Source organism: Phocoena sinus, chromosome 4 (assembly GCF_008692025.1).
Source record: "Phocoena sinus isolate mPhoSin1 chromosome 4, mPhoSin1.pri, whole genome shotgun sequence".
Classification (NCBI taxonomy): Eukaryota; Metazoa; Chordata; class Mammalia; order Artiodactyla; family Phocoenidae; genus Phocoena; species Phocoena sinus.
In genome coordinates, this window is record NC_045766.1 from 83,926,744 (window position 1) to 83,949,186 (window position 22,443).

At 35.1% G+C, this 22,443-nt stretch overlaps 1 protein-coding gene across 17 annotated transcripts in view; it reads left to right on the plus strand.

Annotated features, from left to right (window-relative positions):
- The window catches only part of ZBTB20 (zinc finger and BTB domain containing 20), an 806,470-nt gene that overhangs the window by 557,673 nt on the left and 226,354 nt on the right, over positions 1-22,443 (plus strand). For 3 of the 17 annotated variants that reach the window (XM_032629546.1, XM_032629556.1, XM_032629553.1), the window contains one exon: positions 8,548-8,647. The exons of 13 other annotated variants lie outside the window; for them this stretch is intronic. The gene's annotated coding sequence lies outside the window, so the exon portion shown is untranslated. Of the gene's footprint in view, positions 1-8,547; positions 8,648-18,543; positions 18,636-22,443 lie in introns of those variants that run through there. One more of the 17 variants, XM_032629545.1, reaches the window with a different exon arrangement.

The window sequence follows — 22,443 nt, forward strand, 5'->3', positions numbered from 1 at the left end:
AGGAATGGCTAGCTTTGTGGGCAAAATAGCATCTAGAAGTAGAGCATAGAAAGTAAATCAGGAGTGTGAAATGTAAAACTGAAATTTAAACATATCTGTAATAGTGGACTGTATAAGAAGCATGAAGAATATAGATATCTCCACCATTTCTTCTGAGCATGGATCAGACACTTAATCATACTTGTTTGATATTCAGCTGAAATTGGATATGAACATTCTGGAGAGAAAGAGTTATTAAACCCCATCCCAGTAAAATTTAAATTCAAAGACATGGAAGCAACCTAAACGTCCATCAATGGATGAATGGATAAAGAAGATGTGGTACATATATACAATGGACTATTACTCAGCCATAAAAAAGAATGAAATAATGCCATTTGCAACAACATGGATGGATCTAGAGACTGTCATATGAATGAAGTCAGACAGAGAAAGACAAATATCATATGATATTGCTTATATGTGGTATCTATAAAAAAATGGTACAAATGAACTTATTTATAGAACAGAAATAGAGTCACAGATGTAGAAAACAAACTTATGGTTACCAAGCGGGAAAGCAGGGGGGAGGGATAAATTGGGAGATTTGGATTCACATATACACACTACTATGTATAAAATAGATAATTAATAAGGACCTACTGTATATAAGCACAGGGAACTCAATACTCTGTGATGACCTATATGGGAAAAGAATCTAAGAAAGTGTGGATATATGTATATGTATAACTGATTCACTTTGCTGTACAGCAGAAACTAACACAACATTGTAAAGCAATTATACTTCAATAAAGATGTTAAAAAAACATTATAAATCAACTATACTACAATAAAAATTAATTTTAAAAAATAAAATAAAATTCTGAAAAAAAGTCTTTAAGGAAAAGTCAAACCATTGAATTTTTTCATCCTAACAGGAAAAAAAAAAAAAAAGATTGAGATAGTGAGCTAAGATTGTTTTTTAAGCAAGTTATGGGAAGTAAGAAATGAGACTTTCTTTTCTTCGCTGAGGCCCCATAGTGATGAAATAGGCTTACACTGCAACAGAAAATCTTTAGGTTTGATGATGAGGTAAGCTCTTGATAGTGAGGCTTCTAAACACTGAAAGGGAAGTTCTGGGTTTGTCTTCTCTGAAGCTTTTTAACCTAAACAGTATGGACTTACATCTTTATGGAATGGTTTAAATGTGTCAGGGTGAAGGGAAGCAATGACTTCTGTAGGTGATTCTCATTTTTCAGGACTTTCTTCTTCTCTGTCTTTTTAAAAACCACTGTTATTCAGAAGCAAACACTACTAAAAGCCACCAGGACTGCTAAATGTGGTTGGCCAAGGTGAAAGCAACAGAAGTGCCACCAATGTTTTAGTGGAGAATTCTCAGGAATCACACTATGTTACCCTTTGTTCCATATGATCACATATATGTAACCGTCACACTATATTACCATCATTGCCTATAATAATTGATTTACTACAAACTTGGAATTGTGGGTACAGCTGCTGAAAAAAATTACTTGTGAACAAAGAGATTAGAACATATTTTCAGTGTTCTGTAAAGAGGTAGAGTAGACTTTTAGTGGAAAAGTTAGCACATTTCACTCTGCCTGTTGCTCTCGATATTCAAAGTCAAACTCATTTCTATTAAACTTAAATCATTCCCCTCCCCTCCTAAGTATTTTTGCTTCATCTCCAAAAATATGAAGCCAACATGTGTTGGTGGAATTTGCTTATAGAAATAAGGGGAGAAGTCCACAGTAAACAAGTAGGGAAAAGTATATCCTCATTTAAAAATATATATACACCAAGCTCTTCCTACTTGCGAAGTACTCTTCTAGGAACTAGAGGTACACAGATAAATGTGTCCATCACTAAAGAGTGCTCACAGACTGTTGGGAGAAGCAGACTTGGAAACAGAGAACTAAGGTGCGAAGAGATGGGTGTTGGAGTAAAGGTAGATGAAAAGTATTGTACAGATTTGCCTGGGACATTTCTGGGTTTTGCCTGTGGTCTTGGTATAATTATTTATAGGGTCCTTTCACCCTCAAAAAGTGTCCCCATTTGGACAGTAAACTGTGTGGTCACCCTATGAATAGCTATAGCTGTCAAGTCTGCCTGAGGTTGTCTAGCAAAACTTCCACAGAGTTGGACAGAAAATCGAAGAGATTAAGAATGCTTTGTCACACGTGTTATCTACATCCAAATGGAAATGAAAAAACTGGGTAGACTTACTGACTTTCATTCTTGCCAGGGTTGTCAGAGGGGTAGAATGGGAATTTAACTTATGTGTGGTGAGGGAAGAGGGACAAGGCAAGACAATCTAAACCCCTTGTTGGTATATGAAATTCATAAGAATTGTCACCAAATGAGCCATTAAACTATTAATTCCCTGAAGCTCTCAGGATTGAAAAGTGTGGTAAAAAAGAACGAGAAGCCATGATGGGGAATTTTAGAAAGACATGTTAAGGTTTAATATAAGGAAGAACATTTTGTACAAACAGAAGTGTCCTAGAGCAGGACTGGGTTGTCTATGAGGTTGAAAGCAACATTCCCCTTGTGGTGTGCAGCAGAGGCTGAATGACTGCAACGAGCAAACTCAGACACCAGATCAAGACTCAGACCACGGGGTTTTAGGGTCCTTTACACACTGCCCTGGGATTTTATGATTCTGCATGATGCATGGTGTCTTTTTGAGTAACTTTTAAGTAAGAATCTTGTGCTTGGGGAAACCCCTAGAAGTAATTTTTTTTTTTAATTAGAAATATCATGAAACAAAAAGTTTGTGTAAGCTAAAACCTCTTGGGATCCACCCTGAGCACACACTAAAAAGAGACCCAGGAATCTCACTGAGCTCATTTTTTGCTACTCATGCAAGGAAAGCAGCCATTAGACATGTAATATTCAGAAGACATGCCTCACTCAGGCCTCCACCTCTTGGACACCTATCATTTTAAGATAGAACAGCTGCAAAGTCTTGCTTACCAGTTTGATTTGCATAGCTCTGAGTTGCATAGGAAGAACCTGTGGCAAAGCTATCATTAAAGAGAAACAAAGCAGAAGACTGAACAAAGGATACATTCTGTGCAAAGTTTGAAGTTTAGACTGTTTCAGTAATCCTTGTCGTGGTAAGAAAGATGTCTGCCCCTTCCCCCATCTAAAAACAATAGCAGACAAGTGACAAAAGAAGGCTCCCTGGAGGTAACATAGGAGCAAAGAGTAGGATGAACTAAAGGCTATACACATGAAGAGAGAGAAAGGAGTCGGCATGGACACAGGGAGAGACAGCCAAACACCCTGCATTCACGGCACAAAGATACATGATTAGGTTAGAATCCCTTTCACTTCTTCCCCAGTGTGTTAAAGCCAGAATAGGTCAGGCTGAGGCAAAAGGAACGACATCTTGATGAAGCTCAGCTTTCCCAGAGGCCTAAGAAGGATGGCAACACAGCTAGAGCCAGAATATTTTCACCAGGCCTTTTGTATCAAATTCTCAAATATCTACATTTTCAGATTAAAATGTTTCCCAGTAAACTAGAGAGAAAAGTCTTCTGAAGGCAGTGGAAGTGACTTCAGTTCTTCAGTGGTTAAGAGTATCAGGGCTTTGGATTAAGGGAAAATAGTTTCAAACCTTTGCTACTTACAGATTTATGGTAAAGTATTTAAATTTCTATAAGTTTTAGTCTCCACAGGTGAAAAATAATTGATAATACGCACACCATAGAGCTGTTATAAAGATTATGTTAGACATGTAAATTGTGTAATGCATGCAGTATCTGGCAAATGATGACTAACAATAAACTTTTTATTCAGCAGGGACAAATATACATTTCTGTAACATTCTCTAGTCACCATACCAAGCTCTGCCTCATTTTACATCATCACTTTCTGGCTGGTTCTTAACATTCCAGCCTCTGTTCCAGCTTTGACTTGCTTCCCTAGATATTGTGAGCATCTGTCTCCCTGCTTCAAAACTTCATGCTTCCATGTTCTTTACGAGGTATACCTCTTTAAGAGGTATACCTAGAATCATTTATAAATCCGGTACCAACAATGGACAAAAATTTTAAATCATAAAAAGAATACATGACTTTTAGGAAATATTGTTCGTGAGTTCTGAAGGCATTCTTCATGTTTTATAACATTGACCCTGAGACCATTCATGTCAGGCAAACAAGGAACAGGTATTATTATTTTGTATCCTCCTCCCAGGAGGTTAAAATGACTCACGAAAATTCACTCAGCAATCTCAGGTGAAGAATCCCATGAGACAGTCTTGAATTCTTGATACAAAATCTGCCATTTACTATGCAAAAGTCAGCCTAGGAAGGATGATCCCAAGTGTTAATTTTAGATTATGATATTACCTTTTACCACACACCTAAAATGTTTTCTGCATGGGCCTTTAATTACCCACAGAACACAGGGAGAAGGCCATGTAAATCCCCTTCTCAACAGTTAAAGCAGTCCTTGTCACCAAAACTATCATATGTTAGATCACATCAGTGTCTGTGACATAGGCCTTGGCTTCTCAGGATCTACTCATTAGAAGTGAGTTTATGTGCCTTAAAACATATGGCCTTGATATATGATCCCAGAGCAAAAGAGCAAGGTATTTCAAGCTGGCCACAATTTTATTGACTCTTACAGACTTACTTTGTAGTCATTCCAATAAACTAGATGAGAAATTTCTGATGCTCCAAGCTATCCAGTCCCCAGGACTCCATTTCATGATTCAGTCTGACTAAACAACACAAGAGTGCTTTTGTGTGACACTGTGACCACAGGGATAAATAATTGCTTAGTAATTCTCTTTGAGGCAGAAAATTCTAAACATGGAGAAACCATTTCCCCTTAATGGGAGCCAGAAATCCTGTAAGTGCTTGAAATGGCATTCACAAGTCTGAATGGTAAACAGATAAAAACAGGAGCGCACCAGTTGCACAAATGACTTGCTTGTCACAAACTTGTCATTGCAGTAATCTAACATTTCTTTCACAGAGCCCGGTGGAAAGTATGGAACAAACAGGCCCTGCTGACGTTTTGGCTCTGCTAAGCCTTCCTCTGAGCTAAAGCATCTGCAGCATCTTCCTGTTCTAGACCCTTTATCTGTTGAAGTTAGTTGATACTGTACATGTCAAAGAAATGTTTGACTATTGCATTAACAAATTGATGACAAGCAAGTTATTCCTGCAACTGAAATGCTTCTGCTTTTAGCAGGCTGCCATTTTGACCTTCATCTTATTATACAGAAGAACCCAAACAGAGCAGAGCATTGGGGACATAGCATATTGTTGCCCCAGGCTTGGGCCCACCTGTCTAGGCTTAGGTGCAGCGGTATAGTGAACACACCAGGCAGTTTCATCAAGTTTATGGGTGGGATTTTTCCGGTAAAACATAAATAGTATAAGCACATTGGACTGTCCCAAGGATTCCTGTTGCTAGGAAAAATGAGCCACATAGAAATTCATTTCCTCCTGCACCCTCTTCACCCCAAACACACACATGTGCGTACACAGGTCTGTATATACTTTATAAAATGTTAATACAGAAGCCCCCCCTTATTCACGGTTTCACCTTCGCTGGTTTCAGTTACCCACAGTCAACTGCAACATGAAAATAGTAAATGGAAAATTTCAGAAATAAACAGTTCATTCGTTTTAAATTGTGCACCGTTCTGAGTAGCATGATGGACTCTCACACCATTCCACCTGGGATGTGAATCATCCCTTTGTCCAGTGTATCCTACTGCATAGTCACTTAGTAGGAGTCAGTTAGTCACTTAGTAGGAGGCTCAGTTATCAGCTCCACTGAGTCGGCATTGCTTGTGTTCAAGTCACCCTATTTTACTTAGTAATGGCCCCAGAGCACAAGAGCAGTGATGCTGGCAAATCAGATATGCCAAAGAGAAGCTATAATGTGTTTCCTTTCATTGAAAAGGTGAAAGTTCTCAACTTATGAAAAAAAATCGTATGCTGAGGTTGCTAAGATCTCTGGTAAGAACAAATCTTCCATCCATGAAATTGTGGAGAAGGAAAAAGAAATTCATGCTAGTTTTGCTGTCGCACATCAAACTGCAATAGCTATGGCCACAGTGCGTGATAAGTGCTCAGTTAAGATGGAAAAGTCATTAAATTTGTACAAAAAGATTTTGAGACAGAGACCACATTCACATAACTTTTATTACAGTATATTGTTATATTTGTTCTATTTTATTATTAGTTGTTGTTAATCTCTTACTGTGTCTGGCTTATCATAGGTGTGTATGTATAGCAAAAAATATAGTGTATATGGAGTTTGGCACTATCCGTAGTTTCAGGCATCCACTGGGGTTCTTGGAATCTCTCCCCCTCAGATAAGGGCGGAATACTGTACCTGGAAGAGTTAATGAAAATTATGTACCAGTTTTACACAGTTTTTGCCAGTTCTTGGATTTCCTCCTATCCATAGCCTTTCCTCACCTCCTCCTCATTCAGCATGACATCTGGAGCAATCTAAACCTAATCAGAGCCACGCCCTTATCCCCTAGAAAATGAGGTACGTCCATCAGCCTCCTCACAGAAACCTGGGACAGCCCTTTCTCAGAAACCACCAGTTCATCTCCAACCTCAGCAGCCAGTAGGGAGTGCTCATACACTGCAACTTCAGACTCTCGCCTTCCTGTTTGAGGAGCCCTCCGCTCCCAGGGGGACCCACCCTTGGTGTTTCCTGAGTGTGCGTCTGGTGGGTCCCAGGCTTATCAGCATATACACCAGAGCTGGAGCCTGTAACAGGAGCCTTGCCTATTGCCTCCAAGCATTCTGCCTCTGCTGGTGTCTTAGGCAGATCAGCACTTGGAACAATGGAGATTTCGCCCCCAAAGACTTTGGCCTTTTCATAAAGCTGAGCTTCTCTTATTCACCAAGGTGTCAGGTGCCCTGAATTCTTTTCAGACCCTTGGTTAAGGGTGCATTGATAGTGTCTTATCTGGTTTAAATATTGACAGAAAAACTTGCATTCTCAGACTTATTTTCTTTCTGGCGCCCCAGGTGCTTTCATTTTTAAAAGTCTTGTGTAAAAATGATGATCATTGTTCAGCCATGAGAACTGAAATTTCTTGCCAAAGTAGTGACGGGGCTTAACTTTCTTCTAGATTTGGCAAATGTATCACAGTACTGTCTCCCAGATGAAATGTTTTACTCCCATCCCAAGTATCTCAGGCTGTAATCTATACCGCAGCTTTGTTACCTCAGAAGACAGGTGGGAAAGGTGTGTGACGAGGGTCCTGGTTTGCACAGTTAAGGATATTGCCCCTGGAAAAGGAAGTGGAGGGAGTTTGAGGTGGCAGTGATATCTTCTGTCAAAGAAAGCATGTAAATGAACCATTTGAATTTTAAATGGAATTTTAGTGACTTTTTTCTTCCTTCTTAAAGTTCCTAATATAATTTCTATAATGATTTTCTGTTTTCTTTCTTAATAGAATGTAAATGGCAAAGAAATGATATGCTATTTTTGATTCAGGAAAAAATAAAAGTCTTTTTTTATGGGAACTCTCTTTTTAAATACACGTTAGGGAATAGATAATAACAAAAAACAATGTTCTCTCTTCCTATTCAGAGGGATAGATGATTAGTGTATGTGCTTTTCATATATATTTACTTATTTGATTGTCTATTTTAAGAAAGGAAGGAAGTAAAGAAAAACTCATGCTGGAGTAATTTCATTAGATTCATAGAATGGTGGGGCTGGAAAGGAGCTTGATGAGAGGGCTCTGTCTTTGTGTCACACTCCCACTTTACAGATGTGGACACTGAGACCCAAACATCTCAGTTATAACAGGAACAAAGGTACACAACAAAATTGTGGCAGAGCTAGGCCTAAATCGAGGTCTAACTTTCAATTCAGGCAATATTCTCTCAGAAATTACATTATTTTTTTAAAACTTTCTTTTAAACAAAGAGTAATTTACATCGATGTGCTTAAATCTAATAGGACATTTGCTTTTGGAAAAACTAGGTCTACGAATTGGCTAAGCCAATTCAGGGACATACATTTGAACAGTATGGAGACATTTCTTTCCAAGCTGTATTTTATCTGAGTCGTATAAGGAACTATTATAATTTCAATTATTTCTTTTCTCCTACAAGATTTCAAAGAAACACTTCTCCATTCCTATTTCGGCACCTGAAAACATGTATTTTTAAATGGGTCTATAATTATTCCTTTAATAAATATTCAAGTAGGTCATATTCTAACATTTTTGGAGATAAAAAGTCTTTTATCAGATTAAAAGAAATCTGTTTTTATCCCCACTTTTAGCCACGTTTGAGTTGGTCTTCGTAATCGTCAGTTTCAACAAAACATTAAGTTAAAACATCAATGTTTTTGTTTGTTTTGGTTCTTTCAGCTTAACACAAGGGAAAAAATTACAAAATGCATTTACCTTTTTGCAGCTATGATAATTATATACTCTATTTTTCACTTATGCAAAATTTATTTTAGAGGGTTTTCTTTTTGTTTCATTTCTCTATTTTCGCATTTTCCAAACATCTGTACCATGGCTGGTGGCGAGAGTAGCAGTGGCTGGCACTTTTCCTCCACGTTTTGAGCGAAAGAGAATTGGCTGGAATAAAACCTTGCTTTCCATATGGTTGACTTGAAATACTACATTGAAAAGGTATCGTCTCTTTTTCTTTTCTGAAACCAGAGGTGAAGCCCAGAAACAAATAGCAATATTGATGCCAAACCACCTGTTGATTCACATCAAAAAAATCCTTGGCAATGCATCCCGTACTTCATCAGTTGAAAAACCTAAATGGATGAATGATCTTTGTGCATTAGTAGCATCGTATCAACAGTACATACTGCTGGTCGTTCACTTAAGAAAGCCTAGATTCTACACATAGTCAAGAAATGAATTGAAAGTTTTGCTTTTGATCGCTTTGTTAGTATGTTTGGCTGTGAAGTGTTTATTGATTCCTGGAATAGTTGGACCTAGTGTCAGGGACAGTGAAGAGGAGAAGATGACACTAGTGCTTTCTTTTACCTTGATTAATTCTAGTTAGGAAAAGCAGTAGTCTTTGTCTTATCAATTTTTTAATGTAAAATATTTCAAGCATATAAAAGTATAAAGAATAATGTGAACATACAAGAATCCAGCACCCAAGTTAAGCAAACCTCAATCAATGTGGAAAATTTTTTTCCCAACCTGTTTTCTATCATATGTTATTCTAAGTTATATATGGTGAAGTACACAGATTAAGTGTATAGCTTGATGAGCTTTTATGTAAGTATACATCCATGCGACAATATTCAATCCAAGATATATAAAACATTCACAACACCTAGGAAGAATCCCTCATGCCCCCTTATAGGCGATATCCTCCAAAACTTTAACAAAACGTTAAAAACAAGCAAAACTCTTCTGATCTCTGTCATCATGAATTAGCTTTATATAAGCCATGTATTATGACTTACATAAAATGCATTCTACTGTATATATCACTAAAATCTGAGTCTCTAATTGTTAGACATTATTTCCAGTATTTCCCAATCACCACCAAAATTGCAGTTAACATTTTTGTACGTGTTTGTACAAAGAGGAGGAAATGCTAAACTGTAAGAAATAATGCATTTTGAAATTTTTATTATATATATATATTTTTAAATTTAACTTTACTAACTTTACTAAGAACTATAAAATTTCTCTCTTTAAAATGATAGTACCAATTTACATTCTCATTAGCAATCTATGAGATCTCCACATGCTTCACAACATTTTGGAATGACCAAAGTTTTTACATTTTTGTCAGACTGAGGGGGATTGAATAATATATTGTTTAAAATTTTTTACACTTTTTTACACTGGGGTTTCCTCATGTGTGTTGCCTATTTGTATATTCACCCATGTTTTTATTGGGGTATTTGTTTTGCTATTGTTGTTTTGGACAGCTTTTGGTTTTGGTTTTGGTAGTGGTTGTAATATTCTGGATTCTCATCCTTTGGGTCATGTAGATTGCAAATGTCCTTTCCCAATTTTCAGTTTCTCTTTTAACTGTGTCTGTAGTAGCATTTATTTTTAAGAGTTTCTAATTTTAATGCAGTTAAATTTATTGATATTTTCCTTTATGGTTTGTGCTCTTATATCATTTTAAAAAATCCTTCCATATGACAAGATCCTTAAGAAACCTTCCTATATTTTCTTCTAACAGTTTTGCCTTTTACATTTAGATCTCTAATCTTCTTGGCATTTATTTTTGTATATGGTATCTTACATGCATCATATTTTATTCTTTTTCCATGTGGATAACCCAATTATCCCAGCACCATTTAGCAAATTATTCATCCTTACCCCCTAATTTGTAATGCCATCTTTCGCCTACATCAAATCTGTTTATTAGGATCTTTATCCAGTGGACTGTTTCTCTATTCTTGTGCTAACACAGAAGTACCTTAATTACCATAGCTTTATAATATTCTTGTTATCTGGTAAGGTAAATCTCGCTACATTGTTCTTTAAGTTCTCTTGGCTCTTCTTGGCCTTTTGCTATTCAATATGAATTTTAGGGTTAGTCAGTCAAGTTTGGCAAAAGCCCTGCTGAATTTTGTTTGTATTTACATTAACTTTAGAGAATAATCTGGAGGAGAATGGATATTCTTATAACCCTGTGTCTTTCTGACATTAAGACTATATTCCTCTACTTAATCAGCTCTTCCTTCAAGTTCTTTAATAATGTTTTATAATTTTCACCATAAAGGTCTCGCTTGAACCTGTTTTGTTAGAGTTCCTCTCATATAACTTAGTTTTCATGATATTATGTATAGAATCTGTTTTCCACTGTGTTGTTTATTGGTTATTATTGGTGTATACTCAGCAACTTTGCTGAACCCTCTTATTAGTTCCACTGGCTAAACTGAAATTCTCTTAGGTTTTCTACATAGACATGTATATCATCAGTAAATAATTCCAACTTGTCTCTTAACTTTCAATTCTTAAATGTTTAATTTCTTTTTCCTGTCATATTGCATTACTGATACCTCTATATAGCATGGAGTAGAAGCAGTGATATTCGGAATGCTCTGTTTCTTTCTTTAATGGAAATGCTTTGGAAATGTGGTATTTGCTTAGGATTTTGATAAATCAAAATTATTGTAAGAAATTTTCCATCATCTATTTAAAGTTTGCTAAACATTTTTAATCAAGAATACTAGTTGAAGTTTGTATAATGCATTTTCTGCATCAATAATATGATTAAAATTTCCCATTAATATGTTAATATTTTATGTGATATTAATACAGTTCTTGATAGTAAACACTTCTTACATTCCTGCAAAAAACTTTACTTGGTCCTGTTGTGTTTTTTAAATCCACTCTTGACTTGAATTTGCTGATAGTTTAATAGTATGTTTGCATGGGGAGATTAGTCTTTAATTTTCTTAAAACTGTTGTTGCAGAGTTTTGGTGTCATGGTAATACTAACCTCATAAAATAAGTTGAGCAACATTTCTTTCTTATTTTTTTTTTTCTATTTCTGAAATAGTTTTTATATTATACAGATTACCTATTCTGAAGACTTGGTTAAATTTGCCTCTAAAATCATCTGGACCCATTATTGTCAGTTAGTAGGGGGTAGGTAGTGTAGGGTGGACTTTTGATTATCATCAGTTCCTTTTCTTCCATGGCTATTGGTTTATTCAAGGGTTATATTTCTTCTTAAGTCAATTTTAAGAAGTTGTTTTTGGAAAATATACAATTAACAGTTAATCTACACTTTTAAATTTATTTGCACAAAGCTGTTCATAAAGTCTTATGATTTTTAATTTTATCTTTAATTATGCCCCCTTCTTATTCCTAATATTATTTATGTTAGCCTCTTCTCTTCTCTTATAGCTGTCAGACATTTTTCTGTTGCATTAGCTCTTTTCAAAAGTTGGCTTTTGATTTTGCTTATCTATTTTATTGTGTCTTTGTATTCTATATCATTACTTTCTGCTTTTGTCAACATTATTTTTTTCACTCTACTTTATTATTTAGATAATTTTTTCTAGATTCCTGAGTTGAATTATTACTCATTTAATTTTAATACTTCTTATTGTTTTTCAAAATAAATTGGTCTCTAAATTCTCATTCAAGTTTCTCATTAGCTGCATAGCATGTGTTGATGTGTAGTTTTGTTCAATTTTAAATATTTTGTAATATCTCTTTTGATTTATTTTTAACCCTTAAGTTATTTAGAAGTGTATGTTTCTATGGACTTCCCTGGTGGTCCAGTGATTAAGACTCTGTTCTTCCACTGCAGGGGGTGTGGATTCGATCCCTGGTAGGGGAACTAAGATCCTGCATGCCGCTCAGTGGGGCCAAAAATAAAAAAAGTGTACATTTCTATTTTCTAAACATATATTTCCTCTATTTTTATTACTGATTCTAAATTTAATTGCACTATAATAACATGTGTTTCATATAACTTTGATTCAAAAAAATGTTTTAAAAATTCTTTTTAGTATATGGATTTTACTGCTGGGCTTGAAGTCCATAGGTGGCTTATCTTTTCCTTTAGTGCTCATACTAAAAGTTTTATATGTATACATAACTACATATTTTTCTAATAAAAAATAAAATCCACTTCTTAGTATTTCTGGCTTTGTCCTTAATGTAAAAAAAAAAAATGTGTCTAGCATGTTTTATCTACTTCTTAAGTATCATTCTCATTATTGTAATTGTTGAATAGAGTTTTAGTTTTACTTATTTGTTTTAAACATGTCCAAAAATAATTATCATTTATTTTTATAATCAACACTTTATTGTATTTACTCATAGTTTTAGTTAATACTATGCACACCATTATTTGTGGATTCTATAGCTTCCTTTCTGGATTTACTTTCCTTCTTGTTGAATTACATCTCTCTGTAATTCTCTAGGGAGGACCCTGGGTAGTACACTCTTTATGTATACCTAAAAATGTCTTTATTTTATCTTTTACCTTAAATAACAATTTAATTGGGTGTTTTTGCTCAGCATTTGAAGATATTACTCAATCATATCTTAGACTATTGTTCTGTCAACTATCATTACTTAAGAAAAGTCTGCTATCGATCTATTTTTCATCTCTTTTTAAGTACTCTGCCTTTTCCCTCTGGTAACTTATTAGAGTTTTTCTGTATCCTTAATATCTTATAGTTTCTCTGAAATGTGTTTAGATGTGAATTTATTTTAAATTATCAGTCATGAACTAAGGATATATTTTCTAATCTCAAGACTCTAATTCTGGAAAATTCTCAGCTATTTCTTTTCTTTTATTGTATATTGTCATTACCTTCATTTTATCCTTCTGGGATTTTTATAGCTACATTTTGGTGTTTCCCAGTCAATTTACCATATCTCAACCGCTTTTTCATTTTCTAAAAGCATATTTTACTTTCTGTGATTTTTTTTTTTCTGAGTGAATTCCTTAATATCACTTTCCAACTCACTTAATCTTCTCCTTGAAACTGCCCAATCTTAAATTATCCCATCTATTGCATTTTTATGACAGTGAACATTTTTTTTCATTTTTAAGATTTCTGATTGATTTTTATTCATCTATTCTTATCTTGTCTATTTTTATTTAATAATTTCTTGTTCTTTTTACAGGTATGATTCTTTTAGTTATCTCTGAACATTGCAAATCTACTCATTTTGAGGTCATTGTCAGACAGTTCTATAAAATCAAATTTATCTGGAGTGAATGTTCCAATTATTAATTTTGTGGTTGTTTTGCATTCCTATACACTAACAATGAAAGATCAGAAAGAGAAATTAAGGAAACAATCCCATTTACCATCTCATCAAAAAGAATAAAATACCTAGGAATAAACCTACCTTGCTATGTTTTAGAATTTTGTTTTGCAGGTTGATGTGGGTCATAAGGCTGTTTTGTCTTGCCTGTTGGTAAGCTCCCTCTCTCTCTCTCTTTTAATTTTTTCATACCTCCCTGACTAATGGTTTTCCAGTTGCCCCTATCTGCATTCCTGGCTTAATAGTCCTAATCCAAATCTTACAAAGGTGTCCTTTCAGCTTACCTTTAGGAATATTTGACCCCAAGGCTGAGGCTGTATCTTCATCCTTCCACCTTTCAGTGCCTTCGGCTCTATATAAACTATTGCCCCAGGCAGCAGTTGGTCATACTTTGTGTAGACTCTTGTTGAAGTAGTAAGGCAGACTTAGATCCACCATTTCATATAGAAACTTTTTGGCCCCATTACTTCAAAGACCTAGACTCCCAGCCACCTCTATGTGCTTATGGATCCAGATTTCAGTAGGCTTATGGCTTCAGCCCTCCTCACTGCTTTTTTCTTTGCAGAAAGGATTACTTTCTTTTAAGTCTCACTCTGCCTCTTTAGTTTTATTCATTTTATATTGTATCAGTTTTTTCAGTTATCAGTATATCTTGAACAACACTCCTTTGATTTTTACCTCTCTTTCATTTAGATACATCATTTTAAAACAAATATTATAAATAATAGTTATTATTATTGAATGTTTAATGGTGCTGGGCACTGAACTTTATAGATACTATTTTATTCAATTCTCTCTATAATCAGTTATTTTTATTTACATTTAATAAACTAGGAAATTGATATAAACAAGCTAAATAAATGTTCTCTTAGGAAAGAGGTTATGACTAGTAAATGGCAGAAGTAATATTTGAGCTCAGTTTTCTCCACTACCAAAACTAGTATTCTTAAACTACTACCCTATGGTTAGATTTTGTGGGTTTTTTAAGCCTATGTTATAGTGTTTATTTTAATAATAAACTAATTAACTTAATATTTATTGTTGTAAAAACTATATCTGGTACTATCTCAGAAACTTTATTTACTACTTTCTATGTTTTTCTGCATCCTTGGCCCTCTCTCTCTCTCTTTTTCTCTTTTGGTATATGACTATATTATTTGTTTGTTATCAATCTAGCAATTTGGGAGGTTTTTGTTTGTTTGTTTGTTTTGTTTTTTGTTTTTGCGGTACGCAGGCCTCTCACTGTCATGGCCTCTCGCGTTGCGGAGCACAGGCTCCGGACGCGCAGGCTCAGCGGCCATGGCTCACGGGCCCGGCCACTCCGCGGCATGTGGGATCTTCCCAGACCGGGGCACAAACCCGTGTCCCCTGCATCGGCAGGCGGCCTCTCAACCACTGCGCCACCAGGGAAGCCCAATTTGGGAGTTTTAAAGCACAGTTTATTCTTCTAGTAATGATTACTGTTATTTTAAAAAAATATTTAGACCTATTTTTTAAAATTATCAACATTAATGAAATTGTATGCTGTATAAAATGAGAAATTTAGGATGCTGCTCCTTCAATCCTCTCCTCCTACCCACTTTCTCAGTTTTTGTAATAATGCATTAGTCAGGTATAGATTACTATGCATCTCTATGATACAGCTGTGGAGAGGATAATCACAAAAAAGCTGGATCATTTATTTTGGTAATAGCTTCTAGCACAAAGTAGGTGCTTAATAAATGTTTGTTGAGTATGAAATGAATAGACCTATTTTGTGTGCACACACATGCACACAGAAAGAAAACATAGCTAAGATCTCTTTAGTCTCCCTCTACTGCTGAATGACCCACCTATTCATTTAAACCTTGGATTCTGTAACTGTGGCACTGCTATATGATTTAATAAACACTCTTTCTGTCAGTACTTTTGTTGGGCAAACACATGCTTTGTGAATCAATGCTTTACAGTCAATGAACGCCTATCCAAGTTAGTTCAATTCATAGCTATTCCCATATTGGCCCCTTGTGCCCTACCCTATCCCTATAAATAATTAGTATATTTGGTAACTCCCAGTCTCACAGCCCATTTTCTTACAAAATAGTTCATGTTGTTTACTATTTAAATAGAGGAATTTTGAAATAGTTCTTTTTTAAGGGTAGTTCTTAAAATCCCCAATTATTGTTAAAGGAAATTCTTTATAGAAATTGCTAGGCAAATTGGATTTTCCATTGAATACCACTAGATCTTACTAAGAAACTTAATGATGACCTGCAACATGGTAGAATAAAAATACCGTGCTTCTATTGTAGCAAAGCAGATTAAATAAAACAATGTAGATTAACAAGAAGAAAGCAAACTAGCATAAACTTGGTCATTTGCTGATGTGCAAATTTTATGAAAATTGTAATGACACTTTGATCAATTTATAAGTATATATTATTCATGTTTATAAGAACACTCAAGCCTTCTATGTGACATGATTTTAACAATCTTTTATACATAAGATCAGTCTGAAATTAAATGGTTTTCCTAGCTGTTTCTATTCTTTAAATTGTAAAAATGATTTTTTATCATTCCCTATTTAAAAGGCATTGAACTGGGAATCAGGAGACTTGATTTCTAGTCCCAGTTCTATCATTTAACTAGCTCTATGACTTTGGGTAATTTGTTGAACTCTTTGAGTCAGTTTCTTCATTTATAAATGTAAAGAGTTGGGTTTGATGCTCTGTAAATCCCCTTCCAGTGCTCATGTCTAGTATCAATATCATGTGTGTGTCTCTCTATTGTATATAAATACTCACATATAAAAACTCATATTTAAAAACTTAACTGCATGTAAGTTCCATACATCAATATCCTAAGTTAATCAACAGAATTCATAAGGAGATATCCAAGAAAGGGATTAATTTTCCCCTGAATAAAGCAGTTGAATTTAGCCAATAGATAAATAACTGGGAGTTACTGTAGGTTCTTGATCAGGACTGACATGACAAAGGCAGTATTTTCAAAATACTGTTAGGCATTAGTGTAGAGAATGGATAAGAATGGAAGAAATTTGAACTACAGACCAGGCAGACATTATGCCAATGTTCAGGATTAGGTAAAGAGAGTCTGGAGTAGAGTGATACTCTAGAGATGAAGTGGAAGCAAAAGATATGAAGGTACTGAGATGTATATTTGTTCAAAAAAATCTAAAAAGATTATAAAAAGAAAAATTTTGAAAGAGGAAATACAAATGTCTGATAAACATATGAAAAAGTATTTCAACTCACTAACACCCAAAGACATTATTTATAAAAGTAATAATCTTCAATGCTGATAAATGTGCAGTAAAACTGTAATTCATATAATAGTGATGAAGGGGCATGTGTTGACACGAAATTCTGCAAAGTAATATGGCATTACATTATCAAGAACCTTTCTTTAAAAATGTGTCTTCTGGCCCAGTCATTTAATTTTTAGGAATCTATCTATAGGGAGCAGAAACTCAGACAAAGATTTGTATACAAAGACTTGTTCATCACAATGCCATTTATAAAAGTGAAAGAAGAGAAGATCTTAAATATTTAATCAAAGAAATTATTAAGCAAATTAGGGACATACATATATTATTATGTAATAATTATTAACTACATAGTTATTAAAGATATTTTAAGTAATTATTTTACTAGGAAATGTTCATAAAACATTGTAACTGAAAATACCTGATCCAAAAGAAACTTGTATACCTAACATGATCCCAAAATGATCCCAAATTAGAAAAATGAATGTAACCAAAAATGTATTTGGTTACAATCAAAGGAAATACATTAGAATATGAATAGTACTAGTACCTCTGTATGATGGAATTAAGTGATATTTTATTTCTTCTTTTTCTTAAACTTTCTAAATATTCTAAAAATACTCCAATGATTAGAAAAGTAAAATTTTTAAGCAAACAGCAAATAATCTAAGTAAAAATAATTCCAACTCTGATACTAATTCAGCTTAAGAAAAGAATGCATGTCTACTATTTATCACTTCATAAAGGGATTAAAATGTTTTGCGTTTCCAATTTATTAAGCTTTTGGCGTATTTGAGATATCAATTTTTAGAATCTTAATCACATTAAATATGATATATATTTTCTGAATCATATCATATAGTTTCTATTGCCCAGTGTTTCCCAGAATTTCTTTCTCTTTTTTAGATACTTGTACATTTGCCTTAGATTATCAGCCTGCACTTTGACATCGCAGAACCTCATTTGTTTTAGTCCATCAATCAGCTCTGACATTAATATGCTCAGACCACTTTTACATGTATATGAGATTATCACAAGGGAAGAAATCTAGAGCACTCTTTATGTTTTCAATTGTTTTTAACTCCTAAATTTCTCATATTGTAAAAATTTCATAATCCAATAATAGCATTTTCAGTAATTGAAACAGATGAAAATGAAGTAAAGGACACAGCCAATGTCTCTATAGAGTCACTTTTACTGGGTGGCATGAGCTACTACTGATAACATTTATCAGGCACCCATCTCAAGGGGAGAATCTCGGCTGCTCTGTGTAAGAATGAATAAACATAACAACTAACTTGGCTCTGTACCCAGAATTTAGTCAAAAAAGAAACCCAGTTGGATGCCAGAAAGAATGAACCACATAAAGTTTTATCGGCCCAAAATACACAAGTAACTTAGTCTGCCCTTTTTCTAACAAAACTGTATAAGTAAAAATGTAATCTTAAAAAATCTGGATTCCTTACACTGGCCAATGGCATAGAGCTGGAGTAACTAAAAATTTCCAGACCGCACCCTTTTTCCTTTCTGCCAGGAGAATGACCACTCGCTCTCCAGCTCAGGCCTCCACTGACTACAAGTTAACCCAGAACCAGTTGTACACAAGCTCATCTCTTTTACTGAACTGTAAGTCTAACGAAGGCAGAGGCCTTGTCCTATTGCCTCAGGTTCTGGCAAAGTGCATAATTGTTGAATGAACTAATGAAAGATCAGCAACTTCGTTTAGATGATTTTAGTAACTATACGAATAACCTAAGGGAAGAGTTACTTGGATACAAATGCTCACACCCTATGTATAGGTTATTATACATTAACCTATGATTGGTTAATTATATAACCAATTTTACTAGTATTTAGGTAAGTTCCTTTACAATGATATTATCACCAAATCATGAACATCTTTGGGAGTAAACATCTTTCAAGAACATATTTTTCCACAAGAGTTAAAGAGTTAAAGCTTAAGAGCTCTTCCAATAATTAATGTGACACTCACAACAAGTTACTACATCTCTCTGAATCTCAATTTCCTCATCTGAAACATGGGAATAGTAATCATACTTAACTCATAATCCTTGTTGTGGGGGTCCGATTAGATCTTGCATATCAAACAGCACCGTGCCTGGCTAAGCCCTTGGGCTATTATTACTACAATTAGTGCCTCCCAGGTCAGCTATGTGTACTTGCACATGCACCTTGAGAACTGGGACAGAAGATACAGAGGTATACTAGCGGTGCTGTCCCTGGATATAGAATCAGAGAGCTGCGTAAGTGCATAAGCCAGTGCTTTTCGGGCTTCAGTAGCATAAGAATTACTTGGGAAGCTTGTTAAAAACGTAGATCTTTGAGTTCCACCTCAAGAGACACTCATTCAGTTTAGTTGCTCTGGGATGAGACTCTGAAATATGTCTTTTTAACATGTTCCTCAGGAGATTCTGGTGTAGGTGGTCCCAGACCAAGCCCTAAGTAACCCTGACATCATAACTCCATCCCAGCCTAGATTGTGTATCATCTCCAGCCCATAGCATCATTCCTCAGGACTCACCCTGTCTGCTTCATACTGTGTGGCTTTACTACTCCACCCCCTCAGCTCACCCACTAAAAGCAGAAGAGAAGAATAGGAAAGATAGGGTCAATTGGGAAAACTTGAGTAGCTGCAGTAAATTATCTATTATTTTGTATTATTTGGACTAATGATCTTCTGCATTAGTCCAAAAGTGAGTGGACTTGAGAGGTAAGCTTGAATTTAAGAATGATAGTTTTCCCCAGATAACTATAGAATGACTGACTATGGTGAAGTTTATCTCCTTTTTTATAATAGGATTGCTATCTATAGAACTTAGATGAATAAGCACAATTGAAGTGCAAAGTGTTAAATGCATGCTCTGATTTAGTCAATCCATTTGCACATTGAAGTAATTAGGATGTATTTAAAAAGCATTCTGCTTTCAATACTTTGTTCTCCATTTCCTACAAATCAAATTAGTGAGGGGTAGATTTGATTTTGACATCATTTTGAAAATATTTTCTTTTTCTTTTTTTAATTTTCTTAGAATTACATTTTTACAAAGTTCAAAACACAACCAACTGTGACTAAATTCCTAAAAGCAAAACAGAAAGTCCAAAGTGCAAGAAAATGAAAAACAGCACAGAGTAATATGCAGTAGAACAACGTAAATCATATCTCACAAATATAGTTGTAATAACACCCCTTATCCATGTCTGATCAATTAACAACAAATACTTATTCAGATAGCAAATAGCTCATTCTTTTACTTTTGATTGAAAGCCCCAAACTTAATTATCCATCTCAGTCCAGATAAATATGAAAAGGCAGCCAAATCTTAGAAAAATCTTAACCATCTCCTGTTTTCATTGTACTATATGTAATGGAATGAATGAGTGTGAAGAAAGAATATGAAGGTTGTTTTCCTTGTTTGTTAACAAAGCATTCAAACAAGATTATTTATTTTTTAAATAGTTAGATTTGGCAGAACCAAGACACATTTATGGAGCTATGTTTCACAGACAAAGACAAACCTGAGGTTAAATCCCAACTCTGCACACTGTATTATCTTTGACAAATTATTTCACCCTCCTCAGCCTCAGTTTTCACATCAGCAAAATGAGGGTAAATATATCTACATTGCAGAATTATTTTCTTATCATACAATATTGATTGGAAATGCCTGTAATTTAATATGCACTCAATGAATGGCAGTTATTATTATTAATTCAAGAAGAAAGTTTGGAGGGATAAGAACCCAAAATCCTCAGGAGAAAAAAATACTAAACAAAAATATTCTGTGTTCTTAACTTCCCCAGAGACTATTTAAAAGAGTCACCAATTTTATCCTACAATTTTATCAGGAATCCTACAGGATGGATTGTTTTGCCTTTATAATCTTCTTGCCACCCAGATTGCTGTTCTTAATGTACATCAGTGACCTCAAAATACATGTTGATAAATACCCTTTATACAATTGAAGTGCATATTTGAATAACTATAATTTTTTTTTTTTTTTTTTTTCGGTACGCGGGCCTCTCACTGTTGTGGCCTCTCCCGTTGTGGAGCACAGGCTCCGGACGCGCAGGCTCAGCGGCCATGGCTCACGGGCCCAGCCGCTCCGCAGCATGTGGGATCTTCCCGGACCAGGGCACGAACCCGTGTCCCCTGCATCGGCAGGCGGCCTCTCAACCACTGCGCCACCAGGGAAGCCCATGACTATAATTTTTAATACCAATTATTATCAGTCTTTTGCTGAAGATAAACAGTACTTTGGACTGAGCACAGATTAGATAAGTCTAATTCTCCTTATTTTTTCTATACTACTCTTATAATTTTAGAAGTATACATGGTTATGCACAGAAGTGAAAGACAGATAGACAAAGAGAATGGACAAGAATAGTAGACTCATTTGTGCTTCTTAGGATACAAAGATGGTGTCCTGTTCTGCCTCGTCTTCAGTGACTAGCTCTGTGTTTCATATATAGAAAGTGTTCATTAAATATTTGTCAGATTAAGTAAATGAGAAACAAAATGCTAAGAAAATATCTGTAGAGCATAAAGGAGCCTGCTCAGAAGTACTATATGCAGGTAGTAGGCAAAGAGCTTAAAACTTATTTATGGACATCAACACTCCTTTAGTTAGATGGCTCCATGTGGAATGTCAGCCATTTTTATTGAGAGAGACTAATTCTTAGCTGGAGGAAGCAGCTAAACTAGGAGAAACAACTGATCTTCCATCAGAGAGCCGTGACATGATCTTCATTTCAGAGCTGGAAGGAGCCATGGAGATTTTCTAATCCAAGGGCCTCGTTTCTCAGCTAAGAGAGTGCAATGACTTACCCAAACACTTGTTGGCAAAGTTTACTGATACTCAAATTTTGATTTCCTGATGCTGGTCCAATTCATTTGATATTGTACTATGCTGCCTTTGTGTCCACAGGCTGTCTCCCTGAGGGTTCCCAAATACCCACTTTGGCTTCCCTTTCTATGACCAAGGCCATGCAATGAAGCATCCAGCAATGCCTCTGATTACAATCATCTCACCTATTATGGCATTTTCCATAGACCCTATAAAGCCAAAATAAAGAGGTTCTTCCTTGTCATTTAATTCAATCTTTATCAAGAAATAATAATAAATTATTATTATTATAATTTATAATAATAAATTATTATTAACCATTAACATCTCATCCAAATTACTTTAGCTCCTTTTTAAGTGATGGTTAGCTGATGCTGAGGGGAATGGAGAAGAAAGAACTATCATAATTTGAGGAGAAAGTGAAGTTCCATCCTTGGGGTGTTACCCAGGGGAAGACAAGGCCAGGTGGGCTGTGACCACGGGCATTCAGAACACCTAGGAATTCACTCAAGGATTTGAATCTTAGAGAAAGAGAGGGGAGATGAGAAGCGGTGAGGGAATAGAAGAAA